The sequence below is a fragment of the Ischnura elegans genome, chromosome 8, assembly GCF_921293095.1.
Source record: "Ischnura elegans chromosome 8, ioIscEleg1.1, whole genome shotgun sequence".
Lineage (NCBI taxonomy): Eukaryota > Metazoa > Arthropoda > Insecta > Odonata > Coenagrionidae > Ischnura > Ischnura elegans.
The window spans coordinates 72,798,458-72,807,380 of NC_060253.1; positions in this window are offsets into that span (position 1 = coordinate 72,798,458).

Consider the following 8,923-nt stretch of genomic DNA (forward strand, 5'->3'; position numbering starts at 1 on the left):
TTTTTAGCAAAAAGAAGTCAATTTCCGTGGCTTAGCAATTTAGGACAGTAGAGACGCGATAAAGGAGAAATATGTTCAAAAGACATATACAAGATTATTTTTCGATCTATTACACCGTATAAAAATGCTGATTTTTGTTTTAACCTTTTGGTCACGGAGGAGGCCGTTCGGAAGCAAAAGATTCCGTTTGAAACCAATGGCGCGAGGAGCGTGGGACTCGCTAAAGTTGGATAATAAACTTTATGATTTCGTGCATAAGAACACAGATGTCAAGGCGTACGTAATTTTAGAAGGCTACACGATGAGTAAAACATAATCCATCTTATTGCTAACCTATCGTTGAACTTTTTTTAAACTTTGAAAATATTCATTGATCCGTAAAATTTTCGCTAAATTTCTACAAAGGATTTCAAAAAATATCATGAAAAATTATTTAATTTAGCGATTTCCGGTAGAAGTTTTATGAAAATCTTACCGGTCAAGAAAGTTTACTCATTTTTTTCTAAGCCCTTAATGAAGATATAAGGTGTGTAATAATTGTCAATAGCAGCCTGGCAATAAGACGGCTGATCTAATTCATTCATTATGCAGTCTTCTAAAATTAGTTTTGCCAAGAACTTTGTCTTTGTAGCTGAAAATTCAAAATGCTAACGATGCAACTTAAGCCCGTGTCCCATGCTATGCATGACATAGGTTTTAATAAGATATATTTATGGAATCCTGTGAATGATCTTACCAATAAGTATGATCTATCCTTTTACGTTCTATCTTCGCACGTTGTTTTCTATTACATTGCTTAATTTGCCTCCCATTGCAGTATTTTTAATTTTACCATCTGAATAAATATCTCCGCTATTTTTTCCAGCCTTGTAAAGTTACTTTTGTCAAGACATTTTTTTATTTTACTATGCTTACAAATTTAATTACTATGCATGAAATTTAATTACTATACTTAAAAATTTAATTGATTTCCTTACAAATCTCTCAAGAAATATCGCTACTGAGATTCGCGTTAAACATTCACTTCCACTTCAAGGGAAAAGGAAACCTCACTCCACCCTAAATAGCAAGTAACTAATCACGGATAGAAAGATCTCTTCAACATTCTTAATTGTAAAAAAGTCCTACGTGAATTGTGGTAACGCTGCACATACAATACTGCAAACATTTATAAATATGAACCTAAATACTGCGGCGAATTCCACCGCTGACTCAATATAACCATCTATTCTCAATGCTACTACAATGAAACCTGGCATGCGTGTGAAAAATGTTCGTACAATTGAGGCTATTCATGACAAAGGCGACTCTATAGAGGAGGCCCAATTCCATGGAAATCTGATTTCTGTTGCCACTTCGGTCGCATTTTAATTGGTTTTCAAATATATCCGCGGCACGGTAATGAGTGCAATGCGATCGACTTCTTTCCAATATTTTGTCATTGCGAGGAATAGCATTGAAAAGTAATGAACTTGATTGATCACATCTTCATGTATATAAATTTTGGTTATAAATCCTAATTATACCAACAGTATAATTAGCAAAGCCACAATCATTGCAAAAGAAAAAAGATATTATCCTGGGCTGATAAGGGAATCAATTGAATTCACGGAAATTCCAGAAAATTTGAACACAGATGACGGGTACTACTTAACAGATGCTTGGATGAGAGTGTTTCAGAAGCAGGTCAATCACAGAACAGCAGCGAGAGAATGCGGTCAATCATAACGCAGCAGCCAAGGGGACTGTAAAGAGGACGCCCAATTCCATCCCATTGAAGGCTGATATCTGTTGCCGCTTCGGTCGCATTTCAATCTGTTTTCAAAAACATCCGCGGCGCGGTAATGAGTGCAATGCGATCCACCTCTTTCCAATATTTTGTCATTGCGAGGAATAGCATTGAAAAGTAATGAAGTTGTTAGATCACATTATCATGCATATAAATTTCGGTTAATTATCCTAATTATAATTATTTCTCCGTGACACTTGGGTGAATTTGCCCGTCGGCGACACGAGTGACGACTTTTGTAAACCCATTTAAATGCGCTGTCGGTGACAGCACATTTAGAGGCAGGATTGAGGATCCTCTTAGTAATATTAGTGTTCATGACTATGGAGCACAGGCTAACCCACCAATTACACGTTGACTGTGTCGTATGCCTTCCCTTCATCGAGCACAATTTTTTTGCACTTCACCTTCACGAGCGTCATCACGTTGATTCTTGTGTCCCAGGCTTAAGTGGGCGAGAATATGAGGGAACCTTTGTTGCTTTGCACTTGACAGTTGATTGCCAGGGGAATCTCTCTGAGTGGATTGATTTACCATTTCACGCTGGCGTATCTCCAAGGACTGAATTGCTCTGCGTAACAACCGCCAGCCGACGAACAATAAGGGAACGCTATTTCTTATTTTTTCTGTCTTTCTCTCTCATTCTTTCAACTGTGAGTGAGTGACGGAAGCTTCCTCCGAGTGAGTGAAATGCCATTTCACGGCGCGGCGTGGCTTGTTGCGTGACGGTTGAGCGAGGCGATGGATTCCGGCGTCCTTGGCAAGACCAGCGCAAATTTCCCAAGAAAGGCCGCTTCTGCGACTTCAGCGTAACATTGTCTCCCACTTAAAGGGAAAAGGAAACTTCGCGTCCACTCTAAATAGCAAAGATATAAGGAAGGATAGCAAGATTCCTCCATCATTTATAATCCATGAAATCCAGATGATTCCGTTTATTGTTTTTCTGATTCCTGCCTAAATTTATTAATTTTAAGTTTCCACCAACAGAAATAGAACACTTGACCCACAAAATAGACAAATGCGCACATTAATTAAGAAATTGTTAAGTGGCTAGTTGGGGTAAACATGCTTTACCGGTATGGTATGGTATTTGGAGGAGGCGACCGACAGCTGAGGTCATTAGCGCCATGAGGGAAGGGTAGGAAAGGAAGGGTGGAGAGAAACCTGGCGTCGGCACTAGCCTGCTCTAAACGAAAGGCGCCAAGGGGACCAATGCTTTACGTTCCATCCGACGGACGGAGTGATGCGCTTGAAATGTCCTCCACACAACATTCAAGCAGGGATCGGGCAGACTCTGAAAATTCTCTGCCACCGCCGGGATTTGAACCCGAGACCGCTGGGTGGGAAGCCAACACTCTAGCCACCACACCAACCCGATCCCCCATGCTTTACCGGGACAGCTGTAATGTGCCTACGACGTGACAAGTCATGTGAAACCCAAAGATAGGATCCAAAAAAATCTCCATGAAGGGGTATCCCGCAACCTTGCTCATGCTGGTAATTATATAGTGCTGAGGCATGTGGGTCCATGAAGATCCGCCTTCAGGAACACAATAGGCAATACAGAACAAAACATTCAGCCTATCAGCAGTCGCCGAGTATGCCTGGAGCGAACCTGGACACGGTATAAAATTTGTCGAATCCAAAATCATCTCCAAGAAAAGATGATATTATAAGGTCTGATAAGGGAGTCGATTGAAAATAAACATCCGAGGAAGAACATATACCGGCACCTCTTTGAGTATGTGGATGCAGTGATGCTGCATAATGAATTGAAGAAAGTGTACCGAAGCTATACCAAGAAGAAATTTATAGCCTTCAAGATGGCAAATGGGTTTGTCCACTAAGGACCGGCCGTCAAAGAAAGATGATATTATAAGGCTGAATAGGGAGTCCATTGAAATCACAAAACGCCGAAAATTTCAACAGGGAAGATGGATAATATTTAACTAATACTTGAATGAGACTATTTAAAAAAAAAACAAGCAAAGCACCGCACAGTAGCGAGAGAATCCGGGAAATCACAGCGTAGCAGCGAGGAGCGAAGGCAACAAAAACGCGGAGAAAATGCCGATATATGCACTTCGACCAGAAGACGCCTGGCGGAATCGCGGAGGAACTCTTGTCAACCTATCACATACAACGCGGCGGAAACCCGAAAGATGAAGAAATCAACGAATCAAGAACTTCTTTGAAATGATCTTTGGATTTTTATCCTCATAAAAAATCTTCCAATTTCGTTAGTAAATTAAGCAATGGTTCCGCTAGTAGAGTGTCCCGTCGTCCTTCATGATGGCGCGGCTATTTCCTTATCCTCTCCCTTCAACTCCTATCTTCTCCATGGAGGCGTCGACGGTCTACTATCGCGGCGGCGCCTCCTTCCTTTTTCCCTCCCATTCCTTCCCATCCCCGGGTGACAGGGCGAATCAGTTTTTGGTGCTTGGTCCCGGCCCCGGTGTGTTGTATCCTTGTAAGAATCCCAACTGGACCTTCAATCGTTGACTCGTACACTTCTTTGAGGTGAACGAGACGAGATACGACAAAGAGTAATAGAATAGGACTCCTCTAAAATCGTCTTAAACCCTCAGAAAAATTGTGGAAACACTAAATTTTCTATCTATTACAGCGTTGCCAGCTGCCTCTAAGAGTCTACTTTTTGGGAATCGAAAATTCGACGGAAAAGAGGAATTTGAGCATCGCGGAGGGGCTTGTTAATTATACCAAAGTCACCGTGGTACGCATCTGTCCATAACTTGTAACAGTCAGAAAGCCTGGAAGCTAAAACTTGTTATGTATTCCAAGGATTCAATTAACGTAGATGAGATATCACTGAAAATAACGATCCTTAAGGCAAAAATGACAAACAAAAATTGTTAGCATTGGTAACACTTGCAAAGTGACGGGAAAAGGCCGCGGGCCTTTATTTAGAAGGTCCAGGGGAGGTTCTTCCCCCCTCCCAGTGGGGGAAAGTGAGTTCTTAATTATGAAGAGTTCTTCTAGAATTGTAGTGATGCTCCAAATAAATACAGCAAACATTTTCTATTTATGATAATAAAAACGACTGCGATTTCCTATGATGAATTAATACTAATAAAAAACCCACAATGAATCACGAACTGGCATTTCTCTCGTGTATTTATCTTCATAGAAGATGAAGTTAATTTGATATGTTCAAGATTAGTAAGTTTTAAACATGCAAAAGTAAAAATGAAATAAACAATTTAACGTTTCTTCATCTTAGATGGTTTGAGAGAATATTGAGGAAAACAGTAACATTTCGACGACAATTTTAATAACGACGGAGACGTAATTTTGGCTATCCAGTTAGACCAATATTAGGAATTAAAGACATCTTCTTACTCCTTACTGATTGAATAATTTTTATCATACATTTAATTAACGGAATAATCTAACCACCGATGTCAAAATATTTATTCAAGCTAAGTCTGTTGAAAACTAAGTCTCATTGAAAACCTTCAAAAGCTTCACTTTAACGCAAAAGAAAAAGCAACTTCCGATATTAGGGAGAGTTAGGTATTAAAATTGTAGGCTTAAATTTGCTTCAAATGTGTCAGGAAGAAATTAAATCGAAGAAAACGCGAGAACCTGGATGTTTACCTCTCTGTTTTTATTACGGATTTACTCAGATCGAGCGGAATCCTTTCCCTTCTCCAACGCGAATGGAAATCCTTGTTTTCCCCGCTCGAAACGAGTGTGTTATCTTTTGAAGTGCGACCGTCATCTCGTGTGAAATTGCGAGCGAAAACAACGCGAATGAAATTCGCAGCACTTTCCACTCTCCGCACCTCCGTGACGACGTCGTCTTTTGTCCCATTGTGGCTTTGGAGGACTCATTTCAACCCTCTTCCACGTGTCGCGTTTCCACATTGCGATCTCCTTCTCCCTCAAGGAAGGACAAAACTATGGAATGGGAGACTCATTCCCACTTCTGTACCTTTTCCATAGCCATAGGACCTAGTCATAGCATTCCTTTCTATTCCCATGAAATTATCCCCAAGATTGTAAGGGAAGACTTCAATTCTCTGAATAACTACGATTATGTAGCCTGACAAAATCTATAAATCTGTAGCGATTGCTACGCTGAATGAAATTCTTATGAAGTTGCTGTAGAGGAGTGTTTTTTACCACTTCGTATTACAGACTGATTTGGTAGCCGAGATGGCTTGCATATATATTGGCGGCGAACTCTCAAACGCCGCGCCGGAGCTTCCTCAAAGGAGAGAGTAGAGAGCATAGGTAGGAAACAATTGGTAGTGTATGACGCATATTGAGGGAGAAAGGAATTTTCAAAAACGGGTAAAAAATATGGCAACTTTGGTTGCAAATGGGCATTAATTAAATAGAAGACTCGATAAAATGGCATGAAAAATCCATAAATCCTCAGACTCCGGTAATTTTCACTAATTTCCATATGGTCATGTGATAATGAGCATTATACAATTTACAGTCCCACTTGGTTTAAATAGGTATATGCATAGGAAAAATTGATTAATTCTTGAGAATATCTGGAGTGATGGTTTGGGAAAAAATTATGAAGGTTCCCCGGTACGATAAAGTATCCAGTTGCTACAAAGACGCCACTAAACCGTACACAATACCAACGAGAAAATCATGGGCGAATGGTATAGTTTTAGTGTTTCGAAATCTTTGCGTGTATATTTTCTAAACAACTAGTTCCTAAGTTTTTTCACCAAGATAAAAGCCTAATTATCATTTGCACTAAAATAAAATGATATTTAACACTAATTAACGGGATATTAGCAGAACACGACCAACTAGGTCGCAGTTAGAGGTTAAACTAGTCTAGGCATAGAAGGATTTATACTTTTTACACAATTTTTAGATATATCAAAAATGCCTATCTCTTCCGGGTAAATATATTACTGGCATATCTATAAAAATTAAAACAATGCCTTACAGAGGCATTTAAATGTTAACAGCAAAATTTTCCTCCATTCAGCATTAGGTAATTTTTATTATCCTTACGGCTACAATTGAATTCAAAATTAGGAAAACCTGTTTTAATTTGACACTTGGTAGAGATATATTTATGGGCTAGAGTCTACATTCTAGCTAACATGTCTCCGTCGACTAATTCTAGTGAAATGTTTGAGTTCACCATAGGTTAGACAAATGCAGTTACCATCACATTTTTTCGTCCTTTCGTCAATTATTTTATTCTCTACCGTCATACCGCCAACATATTAAATTTTGATATTTTGATTAGCTATTTGTTGTTTATTATTTGAACTTCAAGTAAGGACAGATTAGTATCAGTAAGGTTGAAATACAATATCAAAAGGCAATATAATGAACACATTGAATGAAAAAAACAAGTTAAGTTTATCACACATGTAAATTACCTTATATTGGGAATAATAGATACTCGGCATGAAAAAGGTGAAAGCTGTTACTTTGGGATAAGCAATTCCCGCCAGCATTCTTGTTTAAATTAAAGTTCCACCGAAATATTTATACTATCTATGACGCTAGTAATATTATGGTTTTTTCTTTATGATAAACTTTATTAGTTTTATGTCAATAATTTTATTTGGAACGTACTTTATCCAAAACCAAAGAGTGATTTGTGAAATAAACAAAGGAACACAATGAATGAAAACCCACGGGATGTGATACGTCTGCATTGAACACATGACGCGATGCTGACACGAGGAAATGCTGATGACATGTACGCAATTTCGTGTTAGACTTTCAACTGTTCGGCGCAGAAGTCGCGTCACTCGACACATCACATAATGTTGCACAGTCAATGGAGTGGAAAACTTTTCCGCCTCCAAACAAAGGAGATCAAAGCAGTACCCACCCCAAGCGATAACCATCCATCAAAACGCAATGAAATCAAATCCGTGTTCGCTGACGGTGCGAACAGAAGTTTCGGGCATTCTGCTCATGTGCTTAATGAAGCGGACTGCTCAATCTTCCACTGATAATGCGCTCGCATGGCTAACGTGCCTAATTTCCAAGCGAAAGCTGATGATACAAAATTGATTACAAATAAAGCTTTGGAAATCTACATTGCAATTTGGTACAATTAAATGCGGGATTTGCTAAAGCAATGCGTACATAATTCTATGAAGATAAGTAACCTTGCATTATGCAACATTTACGTGAGTTGCAGGACAAAACTTTATCTGCAAAATGAAACCTTTTTCAATACTTACAAAAGTTTCATTGAACTATGATGAGTCATGAAGGGCTTGCTCTCGACTTGAGAGTTAAACGCTTTCCAAATTAGTCCATGAAGAATAAAAAAATATTAGCTAAGAAATATATACTGACTTGCCTCTCCAGATAAAAATAAAAAACAGCTTTAAGTCAGTGATCATGGCTGATTTTTGGACCCACTGCCTCAATGGTAAAGTTTATAAAAAGCATCTCTGCTAACGTTAATGATCGAAAGACGTCATAATACTTAAGAATTCATCATGACATTATGCTGAGCATTCATTTACCTTAAGTCTTCGAATTTACCATAGCTTGTTCAGATATATAGAGATATTTTACCGAAATGAGAGGAATGGGAATTTTTCCCGCGAACAATGAGTAAATGTAATAAATCTAGGTAGAAATATTTAAGTGCACTCCTTTTTCCTTTCATCCGTTGACGCCCGGTGTCTAACACCCCCCTCCACACACCAATTGAGGGGAATTACGAGGCAATATTTAGATGTAGACTATTTCCAAGCACCTTTAGGCCACCAAGATAGGCAGATATTTGGAGGAGGTGGCTGACAGATCAGGTCATTTACGACGTGAGGAAAGGGTGGGAAAGATGCATGGGAGAAACTTGGGGTCAGCATAAGCCCTCTGATTACGAAAGGAGCCAAGAGGACCACGCTTTATTGTCCTATCACACCGACGTAATGCTGAGCTTCACAGTTATATACGCCAAGGATGATGTTCGCCATGAATAAATATTTGGCTTCTTCTTTGGCTAAAGAAACCATGGTGCACCCTTGGGAGTGACTGAAAACAAAGTCACTTATTTCATGCAGTGCTGAACTTCCAAGTTCCTTCCACACAACCAGGGATGATACAATCTCTGAAAACCTCCAGAGGCCACCAGAGTTGGAACCGGGGACCACGGGGTGG